This window comes from Aquila chrysaetos, chromosome 2 (genome assembly GCF_900496995.4).
Source record: "Aquila chrysaetos chrysaetos chromosome 2, bAquChr1.4, whole genome shotgun sequence".
NCBI classification, from domain to species: Eukaryota; Metazoa; Chordata; class Aves; order Accipitriformes; family Accipitridae; genus Aquila; species Aquila chrysaetos.
Genome location: NC_044005.1, coordinates 49,347,902 through 49,365,554, shown reverse-complemented (window position 1 = coordinate 49,365,554; position 17,653 = coordinate 49,347,902).

Sequence of the window (17,653 nt, the reverse complement as noted above, 5' to 3'; positions counted from 1 at the left end):
AGTATCACTGTAAATACTTCTACCTCTATAACAAAGTCCAGAATCTTGAGATGAGACATGTGGGTGCCCTATAGTTGTGTACTGTTTCACTTAATCTTTCCTTTTAGCAGCTGTGATGCTGTAACCATGAAGCTCTAAGGTTTGTAGAGAGAGACACAACATCAGCTAGTCTAAGAAAAAATACTGCCTCTTCCTAAAGATGCTTTGTAGCTTATATAACTTCACTGCCTTTTAAAACAAATCTAAAAAAATGCCCGCTTATATTTCATGTATCTCCAAGAAAATATACCAGTGTTAGTTCAAGCTATTCAAATAGAAAAAAGTATCAGTCCATAATCTGGTCAGTATGCATGTTTATGACAAATGGAAAATTATTATTGGACTGACATCAGATTCAGGTTGAGATAATGTTTAAAGGTTTACATCTTATGGAATATTCCTGACAGCTTGTAGACATCTTCAAAACAAGCTTTAGGAGATAAACCCCTGGTTTTGCTAGTGGTTTATGCCTGTACATATCAGATGATTAGCTTGGCTACATCAGTGTAACTACAGCGTGACGACCTGACTGTAATTCAGCTGAAGTTCAGGGTCTGCTTTAACAACTAATAAGAATTATCAAATGTTGCCAAACTTGTTTTCTTTCCTTTTTTTTTTTTTTTGGGGGGGGGGGGGGGGGGGGTGTGTAAAAAAAAAGAACCAACAAGATCAGTCTGTACTGGCTAGCACAATTAGAATATGTAACAAAGTGTAGTTTAGTTTCACTACATATGGAAATCAACAAAGGAAGAAGTTATTAGAAATTACAAGGAGTTTAAGCTTGGATTACTTCTGTTACCTTTGAAAAGCAGGCACATGCAATATACAGCATAAAAGAGGTATTATGATATTTTCATGGAAAAAGCTGGTGTTATTTTTATGTTCCAAATAATACTGTATTTTTTTTCTTCTAAAATCCTCTTCTGAGAAAATATGATCACTGTAAACATCACCAATCTAGATGTAATATATTAAAAAACCAAAAAAGATTGGTGATGTTATTTTGCTTTTTACCCTCTGGAAGTAGCCCTGAATAGAAGCACAATACAGTCCGGCACGTTTTGCCACATTCTGCTTATTACAGCTAAATACTTCACAAAATAAACCCTGCTTCCTATTGCAGTGAGTGGGAGGTTTCCCATTAGGTTTCATACAGAATTTCAGGTTGCTATTACTTAGCCGTTTGATAGGAATCCATGTAACTGTTACTTTATCAAGTAAAATAAACCAATTGGGCTCCATGTTACTGTGTTGTACTGTTCCACGCATGAAAGGATGAACACGGGGTACCAAGTACTCACAAAAATGTCACAATTTTCCAAAAGTTTAGTGCATTTTAATGTAGCTATTGTTTCACCTGCACATTTACATTAGGAGGTGCAGTGTTTGCTGCTTGTTCTTCATCACATATTCATCTGTTTAAAATGTTTCAGTCATACAGCCAGATAGGCAAATTAAGCAATCACATAGCAAATAGTTAAAGCGAACAGTTCCCAAATATCCCACAGGCTGACATTTGTTCATGCAAATTCCTGGAAGAATACTTATGAACAACACATATATTAGCAGAAACCTGAGTCAGATTATAAATCCGTGTTGACTAGTGAATATCACAAAAGCTCTATCCCTGGTTTGTTAATTCTGATATTGCTTCTGTTCTCTACTGCAAAGATGAGTCACTTTTGCCTGAGTTGCTGAGAGCAATGGTTTTAATGTTTAATTTTTCTTGCTAGAGAGAAAACATTGTTTAGCTGTGACCACCCTCAGCTGACCACATGGACATAATACTTCCACATAGATGTGAAAGTTACGTTTAAAAAGGACAGCAATGAGCGTTGAAACAAATTCTGAACGTTGCATTATCTTATTTCTGAGATAAAACAAAAGTTAACCATCCTCAGTTAAAAAAAATATGAGGAAAATGAGGCATAGAGGGTTAAGCAATTTATTCTTACGTCAGAAAAGGAAAAAATGCTCAGACTGCTATTCCAATGGCAAAATCATAAACAATCTCTTTTAATTCCAGGTCACTAAGCAACTTACTTCCTATTAGTGCCACGCACATGTCTTTGCACACTAGGCAAGAGTTATCAGGTATACCTTATGCCTTTTCTTTCTTTCTTTCTCTTTCTTTATATACCTTATGCCTTTTCTTTCTTTCTTTCTTCCTTCCTTCTTTTCTTTCTTTCTTTTTTAAATATAGCTTTGGATACTCATAAGCCTGAAATTTTAATCATAGTCTTTACACTGACTCATGACCAAATAGCAGATCCCTTGGCCTGAAGTACACAGTGACACAATGCAGAACACAGACTCATGCATTTTGGAAGTATGTTTGTTTTCATGTTTTCCTTTTCCACTGACTATAGCTATTATATCTGGAGTGACTCCATTTTTTCATTGTTGCTTACCAGTACGTACTGCTATTGCACAATTACCTCAGGACAACCCTCTACACTGATAACAATCAAAGATGAAAGAAATTGAAAGGAGAAAATAAAACCTTCCTTGCTTTTCTTTATGTAAAATGCTTCTGTTATTTCTTTGTGTGATCAATCTATATGATCAACATGGGCTTGTGAACAGTATGCCCTAGATTTTCCAAACTATTCAAATAATATAAACAATACTACAAATACAAAGTAATAAAAAATAGTTTTCAAATTCTTTATGTATAGTAGACATGGAGTTCTTTAAAAAGTTGACTCAATTTCAGACCATACTTTGATTACACATTGGAATAACACAAAGTCTTCATGACAAATAGATTAATAGCATGAAAATGCAACTGTAAAAAACCAAACGATTTGTAAGTTGATAATGTGGTCATGACCTTACACTTTCAACAATGTTTACCAATGACTTTTAGCAAATCTAAAACACAGTGTTGGTGAAATTTGGAGGTAACTCACAGAACAGGCACAGATATTTATGCACAGAAAGGCTTCAGGGTATCATGGGAATGATTAAAGAACTGGGAACCATGACTTTCCATAACAGACAGAGACCTAAATGTATTTAATTTATCCCCCACAAAAACCCCTGGTTTGGTTATTTTAAAAATACTAACATGGGCAACATTTGGAAAAGTATGGAAGGTAATCAACAGCCTAGTAGACAAAAAAAATACATTTATAGCTGAAATGAGAAGCTACACAAAATGAGACTACAATAGACTGGACAAGGTGCATATTATCTGGATTGTAGAAAATTGGCTACTGGAACACACGAAACATTGTGGTGGTTGTTATATTATGGCTGCGGGGTTTAAAAACAAGTTTGGCCATTTTTTCTAACTATTACACAGTAACTTGAATGGGATTTAATTCAAGGAAGTTCTACAGCCTGTATCACACAACTCAGTGAACTGTGGTCCTATTTGGCTTTTTGTCTTGGGAATCTATGTAATATCAGGATTCCATCTCTCTCTGCACAGGACTGGGCAACCAGCCATCAGAAAAGACTCACCCTAGGCAGTTTGCCTAGTGCTTTGGCTGTGAGTTTTCTTTGCTCATGCTGGGCTGCTGCTTTTTTCTGCTCTCAATTTGTAACTCCCACAAATCTGTCTTGGAGTATGTCTGTGTGAAGACTGTTGTTTCTACCCAAGTGCTTTTATCGGTAATAAAGATGGCTATGCTGTTTGCATTGTTGCTATGTGCGAAGTTTTGTGATTCAGTCCATTAATGTGGAATCTATCTCACATTTCTTTCTCTGATTTTTTTTTTTTAAATCTTTTAGTATAGAACGTCATTTCATTTTGAACTTTTCATGCTGCTTAATGGGCCTCTTCGTGTCAGGCTAAAAAATGCAGGGAAAGGAATAAATCTTGCTTTGATTTGTCCTTTTGAGAAAATGGGTTCGCTCCTCATAAAAGAAAGGGACATCTCAAAGCCCAAGGATCTTAAAATCCCACAGAAGCCACATATTGGCAGCCTTCCCTCCAGGTAGCAGAGCTCCACGTGAAGCCATGCATACACACAGTCTCTCATTACCGGCTGAATATGACTCATCTCTTCACAGAAAAAGACAGGGGATTTTACTGTTTGGGAACAGAGTTAAAGATGTGAATATAAATAGCTGTTTATCATGTAAAGAGTGCAGAATAGATACTGATTGCAATTACTTGGGTGTAAATCTGAAGTAACTTTATGGAAATTCAGATCAGGATATGCCCTCAAACTGAAAATGAAACTGGTAGTCAGTGAAATTATTTCATTGACAACGAGGCCCTGAAAATAGAGAGAAATTGTAATGGTATCAGATTTTTTTTGACAGAACCAACTTGAACTTGCTTTGGCTTTTTGAAATAGAGCATAATAATTACATTCATAGGAGCTGGCTGAGACTGGGCAGCCAATTCACAGGTGGAAGGAACATCTGACTAAATCCCTTTTAGCAGGGAAGCTGCCAGTGCATGCACCTGGCTTTTTGTTGGAGTCATTTCCATCTGCCAAAAGCATTGTTGCAAAATGATGGGGAAAAATAAACAAGGAATAAGGCATACTGGAATTTTAACTAAAACAGCGTCTTCCCTGAGTTTGGGAAAGGCTAGGAGTAGCACTGGAGGGCCTAACGCCTTCCCGCTTGCAAAACAGGGGAAAAGGAAGATTTTGGGGGACTTTATCTGTGTTTCTCATGTTTTTCTAGTATTTGTTATTTGTTTTTCAGCACTCATGAGGACCATATTGTTGGACAAGAGCCCCATACTTTAGGGAGTTTAAAAATGCAAACAGAATTCTGGCTCTTGTTCCAAGGAGATAATATACAGTGGTTTGTAAACATTTGCAAATGATGTCAAGTTCTTGCTCATAATATTTAAGAGCTGACAAGTTTCAGTTTACAGTCTGAGTTCACAAATGAGGCATGTCACTTCTGGATAAGTATGGTTTACCAGGAGTTGCTGGCCTTACTAACTGCTGTAATTAAATGTCCAGAATGTAACCTAAGTGCTCAGGAACTAAAGGTGGGAGTGTACAATGAGGACTGACCAAGTGGAGAATACAAGAAAGACCACAGCTCCTTCACACTATAAAGCTACAAAATTAGCTAGAATCACTTCTTTTCCTGGTCTCCATTAATTTTTTTTTACTTAAAAATTACAATATTAGTAACAAAGTTTATAACCCAGAATAAGTGTAAAAAAGAACTGGGTCCTCTGTGCTTGATCCATATTGAATCTCTTAAAAGTCTCACAAAATCTTTACAGGCTTAGAATGGCCAACACGGCTCATTGCCACCCCAGAAGGTTTCTGTGTAGGGGACATGCCAGGCAGATTCTTGGTCCCTGTCCTGTTGGGTCATTTTTCATGCTCCATGTATTTCTGACTCCTAAAATAGGCTGTTGACACCCAAAAGCAGCCACTGTGCCTAATTCCTTAGTCCCTTTGCCAAACTCATCACTGGCAAGAGGTGAATCCAGCTCTGAGCCTATAAGCTAAAGCAAAATACTATAACTTACACCAATTTGCTGACATGTCTGTCAGACCTCTCCAAATGCTGCCTTGCACATTTTATATTTCATCCCATTCTGCCTTCTTGTTTTGTATTGCACTTCTTTCCATGTGGATGGCAGTTATTTGTCACTAATAAGACTTCTCAGAGAAGGTTTTGTATCATTCTTTCCGACTCTCTCCTCAAAGAGGAAAGAGGGAGCACTCCAGCTTCTTGCATTTGAAGGGGAAGCAGATATTCTGCATTTCTCTTACAGAAAAGGAAGAGAGAGCAGAAGGGGAGGTGGTCGAAGCTACTGTATGTAGCAAACATTTGCTCTCTTTCCTTATCCTTCCTCTAAAAGGCATTGCAAGACTTGGTTGCTAACTTGAAAATCCCTTCCTTTTTGGAAAAAAAGTAGATTATATCCAGGTATATCCAGATATACAAGCTCCTGATTTGAGCAGCACTGGGAACTGGAGAGTAAAAATTATCCTAGAAGTCATTAAAAAGAGCAATAAAGAAGATATTTCTAGGGACATCAGCTGTAGGTCCCTGCAGGAGGTAGTGTTAGTTGAAACTTACATGAATGAAATTAATTTTATAAACAGTACATACCCTGACATTCTATCAAGGGTAAAGCAACTCCCTGGACAATTATATAGTAACTGGTTTTGAGTAGAAAGAGGCAATTGTGGTTTCATTATACTTCCCAACTTTGACCTGAGTAATTTACAAATGAACACTCTACCAAAATACGTTCCCGAAAAAACTGGTCCTGATTCAGCTGCCTTTATTTCCTCTCTACAACACCAGTTTGTTTAATGCACGCAGCGAGAAAGTACATGAAAAACCATTTTCTTTGTTGCACAAAATAAAATGAAACTCAGGCATGACACAGCCTTGAAATACTTCTTCATGGACTGTATAATGGATTGGCGGATACGAAGGTGGACGTTTTTTAAAACTTGTATTTCTCTTCATGTTTCTTTGACCTATGGTTGTGTTCTGCGTATATAAAAGCAGAACAATGAAATGGATGAAGTTGTTGAATACAGTTTGGAATATTACTTAAGAAATACATTTCAGTCAATTCTGACTGGTGAACTGTGTCTGAAGCCTTAGATTGTTATAGAAGTTGGTGTCCTGAACCATGCAAAGATATCATTCAAGTGCTGGACATTCTCTGTCCCTTTCAGTGTTTTGCCATGGGAACCAACACCCTAACATCTTTTGTATTAAAGCAAGTAAGATCCTTCAATTTATGATCATATCTTCTCTCTGTGAGGAGACGCACGTTTTCCCTTTTTGCATTTTCCCCCCTCTTTGCTTCTCTTTAAAAAAGCAAATGGAAAAGAAAATAAACGATATGTTTTCATGCACAGATGACTTTTGTTTTGTAAGCGTTCATCTGTTCCAGCTGCTTATTCTTCACTCAGAGTCATAATCCTCTGTCTGCCACATCACAATTAGCAGTGGAGAAGTCTGGGATTCACATTCAGAGGATTATGACTTTCGGAGAGGAAAAGGCAGCAGGAGTGAATGAAGTATGCAACATAAATCCTGTCTTCATGCAAATATATTTAGCAATAAAAGCAAAGTTTCACACACATTAAAAAAGGAAGAAAAATATATTTGCAGTATTCTTTAAGACATCAAGTGAATAGAAGAGTCCAGATCCCACTGAAAGTTAGACTCATAACTCTCTTTAGATTTTTGAAAAAGTGCGGACAAAACATTTTTCAAGTTTTTAAAAAGTTCTATAACTTCTGACAAGACACAATGAACTTCAATAGGCAGTGTAACACAGAACCAGCCAGGCACAACTTCAGGTGGCAAGAAATATCCTGATGTTTATTGGCAAAACTGATCAGTTAGAGGAGATGAAATTCCTGCACCCAAATCCCATGATTATTCTCTACTTCAGTGATACTCAGTAATAAATGGAAGTGCCAAGGTAGAATGTTTTTTTGCCAGCTGGATCAGTGACATAGACCTAAGCCTTGAGTAATGGCAGACCTAACCTACTTGCAGTTTTGATGACTTCACTTAGAAAACACATTTCAACAGATACACTTGTGTGAAGAAAAAAACCTAAATCATCTGGTGTTAAATGTATTTAACCTAAATCATCTGGTGTTAAATGTATTTAAGACAAAATTCTATTGATCTTGGGCAAAAGTTGATGAGTAAAAAAAAATGTTTTCCTCCAACTCATAAATATATTTGTCAGTGCAGGCCAAGGCTTTGGAATGGGAACAAATAATCTTTCTGGTTCTTCTAAGGCACTATTTTTGTTCTTGGAAGGAGTCTTCAAAATTTTCTGTAAACACTACCTTCTTACATGAAGCCCTGTTCCTGAGCTAAGAAAGATAATTTCTCATCTTAAAAAACCCAACTTGTAATTCTGGTGGCACCATTCCTCTCAGTGTCATGGTGAAGGAGAAGAGGATCAGAATTGTTTGGAGCAGTGCAGGGCAGGGCATACAGCTCACACAGAAGAGGATCTACCACTCCTTTACCCATCTCCTGTCTCCTCCACTAGGACTTTATGCCTCCTGCTCCTTAACTGGCAGCTGAAAATGTTTCTCCATGTACCATGTAACTTTAAAATGTATGGTAGCATCTTATTAGGCAGTTTCTGTTCCATGCAACCAGATAAGTACATTACAAGGCTTAACTGTAACCTCTCCTGCCTGTGAAAGAGAGTATTTGATCACAGTGATACTTGTAATCAAGTCCAAAATTAAGAGCCACATCATCCCATGTTAGTCTTTTTCTATACTCAATATCTACTTATCTTTTTTCAATGAGTTATTTTAAGTTAAATGCATGTTTATAGATTAAAATATAGAAGTTAAGCTAAAGTTCCTTCCATCTTTGACTTCATCTGTATTCACTCTGGTGATATTGTTTCATCAACATTGAAAGAGTCAGACTCTGTCTACCCTTCCATAGTAGAGACTGACCCTGAAGATTATAGGAAGGAAAAGTTCCCCCATATTTCTTCCTTTACAAAACATGTAAACATAAATTTACACCATTTAATATAATTACTGTGGCTGGATTCACATTATAAAGAAAAATAGCATCAGATAAATTATTTGAAGGGATTTCTTGCTCACTGTAATCTGCAGTGAACTTCTGTTCTTAATGGCAACTAGCATTTTACTCTGAAAATTTCTCTGTTTATCACTGCTGAAATCCAAGTGGATTCCCCTCTGAAACACTTCACATTGATTTTACTTTTACTGCTACTCAAATGATTAAGAACTGCAGGAGTCAAATCACTAGTTCTTACAGAGTAAGATGGGTAACTGTTTAAAAATGTATAATTACTCTGAATAATTTCACACGTACACAGAGCTCTAGATCAGCAAAATGCGACCACACTGTCATTAACAACATAAAAATAAAATCTGAACTTTTAAAAAAGAGCTTATTTCTTTAAACAAATCAAGCTTTGTATATGTTGTTGTATTAAACAAAAATTCTCATGCTTTAATGCTGATTTTATTGAGAAAACTTGTTTAGCATATACTCAGAAACGGAAGTTAACAACAAAGAAATAGGTGAAGCAGATCAGTAAACCTTCATTCAATAAGCATCAAGAATGAGCTTCAGCCAATCACCAATTTTATTCCTTCACAACTCCAAGAGTTAAGTTAGTGAGGTATTGTGTTTTCTGCAACTTAGAAGGGCACCTGACTTAAATTAGCTATCTATTTAAATTTCCTCAGAGATTAAACCAGACATCCAAACAGCAGAATTACTTGTGCTTACAGGTAGAAGGTGACATGGTTTAGATCCAAAAGGAGACTGCATTTCAAAACTATTTTACAGTCACATTTGAATCTCTAAATGACTGCTACACTCCACTACTACTTTTGGTTCACTTGCTTGAGCTGATACTGATATACAATGGGTATGGGTAACAGTAAAGCTCTCATCAGATGGATATGAGAAATAACATATTTTGGGGTTTATTTTTCAGTGGAAGATTTAATATGGATGCTTCAGAGAAGATGCCTGTTTGTCATAACAATCAAAATAGTACCCAAAAAGGTTAACCCATACCAATGAGTGGTCTCTTAAGGTCTCAATGGAGCAAGGAAACACTATTCCTTTTAAAACATGGATAAACTGAGAAAAATAAAGATGCTGTAAGTAATTAAGCGTGTCTAATCATACTACAAAAACAAATTTGGAATCAAAACTCAAACTCCAACAGAAATTGTCTACCTTTAAATAGACATTTCTAGTGAATGAATGGTTGTGAACCGGTTTTCCCAGGATGAAATTCAAAAGGTGAGTCAAAAGAAAACAAAGAAATAGAAATAATGACAGAGGAACTGTACAAGTAACCTGCTGGAAATGGTAATTCACTAAATCAAACCAAGGCTAACTAATTGCAATTGCAAGCCTGAAGTGATCTCCACAGTTGGTGGGTTAGTGAGTTTCAAACCATTCCAGATGTTTGGTTGCTTATTACACCTGTAAGCGTACTAGATGAGTTGTTGCAGAAATGTGAAAAGTTTTGAAAAATTCATCACTGTGTTTAGCTTTCCTGGGACAGACATCAAGACTATGAAGCTAATGCTGCAATTATAGTGAACACTTTCCTCATAATTGTATATAATTTTTCACAACCTAAACATGATTAGTAAATCATCAACTCCTGGTGCTGTATGACCCAACTATTTATGACAAGGCTAGGCAAGATGACTGGTTTGCCTGAATGTATTCCTGCTCTTTCTATTGCTCTATGTTCTTGCTTCTTTTTAGTGAAAAGGACTATTTTCCTCATTTCTCAGCAGCCATTATCATCCGGGAAAGTTTATATCGGCTTTACAAAGAAGAAATTTATTTATTTTTATTTGCATCTCATATGCTTACAGAAGAAGGTAGCCTGAAGGATGAAGAATCAAGAGTCTGTGTTCAAGTCCTAACTTTTTCCCATAAATGACACTCTAGAGAGATTTCATTCTATCCATAGGCCTTGACAGGCTAGAGAGGTGGGCCCGTGTGAACCTCATGAAGTTCAACAAGGCCAAGTGCAAGGTCCTGCACATGGGTTGGGGCAATCCCAAGCACAAGTACAGGCTGGGCGACGAGTGGACTGAGAGCAGCCCTGCGGAGAAGGACTTGGGGGTACTGGTGGATAAAAAACTGAATATGGGCCAGCAGTGTGCACTGGAAGCCCAGAAAGCCAATCGCATCTTGGGCTGCATCAAAAGAAGCATGATCAGCAGGTCGAGGGAGGTGATTCTGCCCCTCTACTCTGCTCTCATGAGACCCGACCTGGAGCACTGCCTTCAGCTCTGGGGCCCCCAGCATAAGAAAGATATGGACCTACTCAAGTGGGTTCAGAGGAGGGTCATGAAGATGATCTTGCTGGATCACCTTCCCTATGAGGACAGGCTGAGAGAGTTGGGGTTGTTCAGCCTGGAGAAAAGAAGACTCTGGGGACACCTTATTGCAGCCTTCCGGTACCTAAAGGGGCCTACAGGAAAGCCAAGGAGGGACTTTTTACAAGGCCAGGTAGTGATAGAACAAGGGGTGATGGTTTTAAACTGAAAGAGGGTAGATTGAGATGATATGTAAGGAAGACGTTCTTCCCTGTGAGAGCGGTGAGGCACTGGAAGAGGTTGCCCAGAGAGGCTGTGGATGCCCCATCCCTGGCAGTGTTCAAGGCCAGGTTGGATGGGGCTTTGAGCAACCTGGTCTAGTGGAAGGTGTCCCTGCCCATGGCAGGGGGGTTGGAACTAGATGATCTTTAAGGTCCTTTCCAACCCAAACCATTCTGTGATTCTATGATTCTATAAAGTACAAATGGCTTTATTTTCCTGTAAATTATTCAGGGGTGGGGGATGAGAGGGGAGAGAAAAAAAATGTTATATTGATGAGTAATGATCCTTGAAAACAAATTTTTAAAATTTTTTTTTAGTAGTGACACACATTGAAAACCAAACCCTTAGGAAGTAACAAATTTAGTTTACAGGCTTCCTCTACTCCAATACTTTTCATCATTCTGGTAGGCAGGTGATGGTACAGAAGGTTTATATTTAATAATATTTAGCCCTTTCTTTTTAATAGTCAAGGCATGAGAGCATTAATTCTCTACTCACTAACAGTCCTGAATTTTCCAGAGATAATCTGAGAAAGTAAAATACATTCTTAAAAATGCTGTTAGGTTAATTTAGTACTAACTAAAAGATCTGATTTGATGAAAACTCATGTTGAAAACACACCATTATTGCCAAATCAGGCAGCACTAAGAAGATAGTAATCGTGGAATCTTAGAACAATTTTGGTTGGAGGGACCTATGGAGGTCATCTGCTCCATCTGCCTCCTAAGAGCAGGCCAACTTAGATCAGGGTGCCGAGGGTCTTTCTGCAGTACAGGTTCACCCTACATTGTGTCCCTAAATTTGATTTGGTGAACTATAAGGAGGGTTGATAGGTGATAGAAGGTTTGTTTACCCTATTTAGTTTTTTAATTGAGTAAAAGAGAGATCAAGTGCTACTATGGTAAGTTACTTCCAGCTGAAATTGAAGTTGCAGCAGAAAATTAAAATTGAAGAGCTTTGTAGCCTGTCATCTTAACTATGAATATGGCCCCCAGATTATAGTTGCTACAAAGCTGATCTCTCCAATTCAGCTTATGGCAATTAGTAAAATAAGCAAATGGAGTCTTTGTTTGGATAAATTGTCTGTATGCTGTGTTTAGGGACAAATGAAGCTGAATCTTCTTTGATAAACTAAAATAGTGCAATGAGTACAATAGTGTTTTAGTGAGAATCAAGGGTGCAGTTTTAAAACAAACCTGATTGAGCCCAGTCATAGAATAGCCTCAGAGCATATGAGCTGTATTTCTTTTGGGTGAAACTAAACTGAAAGATGTGCACACAGTACACACCTGATGCACTCCAGTAATTAATCCACATTCCGTCCCTGGGACCAGAGTAAAGCTAGTCCAAAGCAGCCTCCCTTCTCCCTCCTAACACATCCAATCCTCCATAATAACACTCTACATACCTTCTCCTTTTTTGCCACATTACTTGCTAATATAGCCATAGACAGTGATGACACAAATGGTCTCCTGCTCATTGGGAGCTTTATTCCTCTGAATTTACTCTAGGAATATCTGATCATGTTGGAATATCAGTACTGGCATGAAATCTGTTATCAAACACTGTGGAAAATGGCCTTGATTAGAATCTAAAGGATGATGAGATAACTCAGCACTATCAACCTTCCGGCCAATGGTGTTATTATCACAAATATTTTACTGTACAGTCAAATATACTAATTCATATTCAAGGTTAGCTATATTCATATCACCTTACATATCAAAACATAGAGTATCCAAGCTCTGCTGGAGATGGGTTAAAACTTTTCCTCTGAGGACTCAAAATTTGCTATATATTTGTATGTAGCATTCCATGGCTTAGGGTAAAGGCAATAAAAGGTGCTCTTTTATCTGAAATATATATATTCCAGTTCTAAACTGCAGATGATATCAAATGGTTGGAGATGAGCAGTTTCTTGTCATCTTTTTTTCTTTTAAATCTAATGTTCCCATTTACGTTCTTTTCACACAGGAAGCTGATAAAACACCTTTTGTTTGACTGACATTCTCTAAATTTAATAAAAAGCTGCAGCCTGCCTTAAAAGTCTAATCAACATGAAACAGAAAGACAGAAATCAAAGTGTTGGTAGTATATAAAATATAGATGTCCTCTAACTTTGCCCTTGATAATCAATGCACAGTTAGATAGTTTTAATGCATGTGGAAAAGTATCAGAAATGGCTCCAGGCTAATAAAAACTCTGTTTGCTGCACAGACTGTCTTAACTATTTTTTCTGCTCCCCAGAAATGTGCTCCTGTGTGTGCTAAAACCGTGCAGCAGAAATGAGGGATAAAAACCATCCTAGTGAATAAACATTTTTGTCTTTCTCTGGGCTATTAGCAAACCATTTTGCATAAGGCAACTCTGTCTCATGAGACTAGCTTTAAGGCTATTTTCAAAAGCAGATCCGGAGCTGGGACTATACTGACTTTAGAAGTGGGGTTGAAGCAACCTGTCATGCCTTGTCAGGACTTTATACTAGTGGGTACCGCTGCAGAGAGTCTCACAGACATTCAAGTTATGTATTCTGAATGCATCTGAAATAAGTTATTAGATCTCAGGTATTTCCATGAGATCTGCGATGTTATTATGGGAACATGAATATCATCTACTTCCCATTGAGATTGCTTACAGGAGAAATGTGGAGGCCATCACCTACTTAGAAACCACTGATATGGGTTTCTTGAGTATCTTAAGTGTCATAATGAACCAATAAACCTGAAGTTGCAGCAGAAAATTAAAATTGAAGAGCTTTGCAGCCTGTCATTGTAACTATGAATATGGCCCCCAGATTATACTTGCTAGAAAGCTGATCTCTCCAATTCAAAACAATAAACTTCATTTTGTATTTCAATGTCCATCACCATGCAATGGAACTTTTCAGCAAAAACCCCAAGTGTCTTCTCACTGCTGGGAAATGTGAATCTTTTTTCCTACCTAGATGGATTCCATTGACTGTGAAGTGATCCACAAAATTTGTAAAGTTAGGGAGAATTTCTGTTGAACAAATATGGCCAAATGAGTCAAGGAAAACACTCCCGGAAGAGGGAGGAGAAATGTTTCACAGATGACTCAGAAACTGAATCTAAAAGTGTATCCTATTCCCACATCATTAGGAGAGTACTTCATATAAGTTAACAGGCTGTTTATGATATTATTCAAAGACATTCTCCTTGTCAAAAATATCATCCTAATATTTGTAGTAGATTTGAGATTAGTCCCATAGAATCTTGTTAAAAAAACTATATTAAACTGGTATCTCTGAATACCTCACCAAAAGCAAGAGGGCATTGGTCAGACCTGTTGGATACAGAGATCCTTAGGGTAGATATAATCCTCTAAGTGAGGAGAATCATATTATGGATTTAGTAGGCTACATTTTCTATTTCTGAAGGAAGTTCTGCACGTGGGATACAGCCTATGATGAGTTTTGTGCCACCTATACTATTACTATTACTATTACTATTACTATTTCTATTACTATTACTATTACTATTACTATTACTATTACCTGTGAAGAGGTAAAGTATTTTGTCCAGCAAATACTTGCAGAACATCATTATTTTACTCAGGATCATCATCCATCATGAACTGGAATTCCATGAACTCAGTGGCATTAAGGACTAGGGACTGGTATTCCAGTATTGATTTCTGCATTGTACTATCATTCAATTCATTTATTAAGGGTGAAACATGTGGCTTCTAAGCTGGTAAAGAAGCTCTGCAGCTGTTTTCACAGATAATATAAATGCAGATCCCTGCACTGAATAACTTTTTCTTATAAGCAGCAAATACATCTCTGTCCAATAAGCAGCCTATTTTTACAGCTGTGTAGTCAAACCAGAAGCCTGTAATGGCTATACCTGAGAAGTGCATTAATCAGGGTAGAATCAGTATTAGCTCGTCTAGAACCCAAATATAAGCATACAAAAATACTGTAACCAACATATTTTGTAATGCTGTGATTGCACGGCCAGGCACAATGTATAAGCGTTTTGCCTAACTATGTGAGCAATGTGGTCTCCAAAGGCGGCAAACAAAGACTTGTATAGCTACGCTCAGATGGCATAGGAAACTACGAAAACAGCACTACAAGTAACACAATTTTCAAGGCTAAGAATAAAGAACAAAATAAGCACAAGGGACTGCAAATGAGCAGGACATTCTGCTGAACACACAAGAAGGACAACTGACAAAACCAGAAACGAGGTAAGCAGCATCAGGAACACATGAGATCCTCCTTGTGGGACAGGGGAAAGCAACATAAAGATACCAGACATGAGCGAGGAGAGATGGGTAAAAAAAGAAGCCACTGTCTTCAGCTCTGACTTTCCTTTTGAAAGAGCTCTGAAACATGGTCACCTTGACCTCAGGGATTGAGAGGCACCAAGGACCTCAGCCACCAGTGCTAACTCTCTAACATCATCTCTGTGGTACCATATAGTCACAACTTATTTAGTTAAGCGCTAAGATCTTACTGTGTAAGAACTAACCATTAACACAAAGTATGTTGTTAATGAATGTCAGTCTAGCCCAGCGTTGCTTAAAATTTAAATCTGGTTTAATCTATCAGTCTTCTAAACTCTCCCATCGCAGCAATCTCTAATCCCACTATTGATATTGATATCATAAGTATGCTTATATATGATATGTATGGTTATATATAGTGACACACATTTATTCATTTGTGGCAGCTGTATTTTTGTTCTATGTAGTTTCACCTGTTAAAATGGAGGAATCCAACAGAGGTACCAACGGCTATTATTTCTTTGGTACTTCATCTTAAATTAGGAAGAGGCAGATGAGATTATTGCTTTCCCACAAAACATGAAAGTAAACAGCAGGTATCAAGAGGCGGTAGTTTTCACAAGCAGTACCTTTGCAATAGCAGAGATAGGGGTTCTCTGAATCAAAAATTCCCATATCCAATGGTGGTATGTGAACATTTCTCTTGGGTATCACTGGAAGCACTAACACAGTATGCAGAAGTTCATTGCTTGTTGGGGACACAGGAGCTACAGAAGGTCTCTCTCGTGATGGAGGTATGAAGTCAGAGAGGTTGATCGCTTTTTTTAAGCATCAGCATTTGCCCTTCTCAGTTGCAGACATACGGTGAGGCATATGCAGAGTGCAAGAATTTCTAGCAGAGCCATTCCTGCTATGGGCTAGCCCAGAACATTCTTTGGGAAATATAAACCTCTACAGCCATATCAACTTCTTGTTTCAACATTAATATCTGGACAGTTTATACTTAATATCACATTCTGCATAACATTTACTGATTCCCTATGTGTTTTACTTTTTTATGTAACAACTGCCACATTTGAACAGTTCTTTCTTGAAAAAGCCACTTATAGTTTTGTTTCTAGAATTGCTGCTAACAATATGCTGTAACAGTGGTCGTCTGCTCTCCGTTTAGAGGAAATGAATTATTTTAGCTAACAGGAATACTTTCTGTTTAATCTAAATTATATCTTGGTTGCTTGCAATCAAATCTTATACATGATACTCAGACCATTAGCCACAAAACTGAATTTGCTTTCTGAAAGTTGTATATTCTTACTGACAAGCTAGAATTATGCAGCTGGGATCTCATAAAAATTTTGCAGTGTAACCGAAGACCTTTTATTTTTCCTCTCTGATTCTGAGCTACTGTCTTCAAGAATGTCTCTATATGATGTTTTAGTCTGTAATTCTGGGATGATGCTTGTCTCTTACAAGTGAACGGGGCCTAGTATAAGATCCTCATGTAAGCTGGTGTTTCTTTTTCTTTAGACATTTAATATTCCTAACTAATAAAAACATACTAAGGTTAGAAAATATATTGTGACTCTCTCCATAAAGCTAAACAGTGAGCGCTGTGGTAGGTTTTTGACTGAAAGAGTGCCATAGGCAAACTTCAGTTCTACTGTAATTCATGATTCAACAGATGGGGAATTCTTTCCAAATTACACGTCCTGGAAAGATACAAAGGAGGGCTATTTTGTTAAAAGCGATGTCTGTCAACTGAGTTTAACTTTAAAACTCTTAGAGCTCTTGATTTCCAAAAAACACTGTCTCTCTACCTAAATTTTCTGCATATTAACTGCATATTCAAACCTTTTTTTCAGTTGAACGACATCAGTGAATAAAATGTATCCCATTCTTTTTGCACAGTTACCAAAGGTATGCCTAATGACTGCAATTCTGTAATGACATTTAAAAATATATCACTTTATTCATACACTTCTGGGAATAACAACTGCTCTGAAAAAAGTTCCACATCCTTCTTATTAGATGCTTCCAATGTTTAGAATCCATAACATAATTGTTGTCAGAATATTTCATTGGCACCAGATGGAGAAGCAGGTAGAAGGAGATAGTAGGTAGGCAGATACCATTCTTGTACTAGACTTCATAACTGTAAAGAACAAAATGCTCTGTTTGATCTGTAATCAAAAGGAAGTGGTGTAGTCTGAAGAGAATCAAGCAAATATAAGTAAACAAGTTCAATAAACATCAACACTACTGTAATTAGATAGGTGTTAAAATGTTAATAACAATAAGTTGTA